Raw genomic sequence first — 437 nt, 5'->3', positions numbered from 1 at the left:
TTTGTTTGCAAGAAACGGCTAAAAAAGTGGGGAGAGAGAGGTGATGGAACCATAAACATGGAATTCAGCTCTGACACTGGCATAAATTAACATAAATTGGAATGCGTAAAATCATTCTTGAAAGAAAAAAAAAAGAAAGAAAGAAAGAAAGAAAGAAAGCTTTACTGGCACGCATGGCACAGGGGCCTAAAACTGTCTTAAAACTTTGTTCTCAGTTGTACGTACATATGATTCTTATTTGTTCCGTCCAAACATGTTTATAAGCCCATTCAATGTGCCTTCAGGCTCTCATAACATGCCCATGCTGTATATTTTCTTTTACCTATGATTATTTTTATTTGATTGATTTATTTATTTACTTACTTAGTTACTTGTTTGTTTATTACATGTGTGTGTGTGTGTGTGTGTGTGTGTGTGTGTATATATATATATATATA

The sequence above is a fragment of the Sinocyclocheilus rhinocerous genome, unplaced genomic scaffold, assembly GCF_001515625.1.
Source record: "Sinocyclocheilus rhinocerous isolate Xijiao unplaced genomic scaffold, SAMN03320098_v1.1 scaffold14, whole genome shotgun sequence".
Classification (NCBI taxonomy): Eukaryota; Metazoa; Chordata; class Actinopteri; order Cypriniformes; family Cyprinidae; genus Sinocyclocheilus; species Sinocyclocheilus rhinocerous.
The sequence above is the reverse complement of the archived record's forward strand: the minus strand, read 5'-3'. Positions refer to the sequence as shown.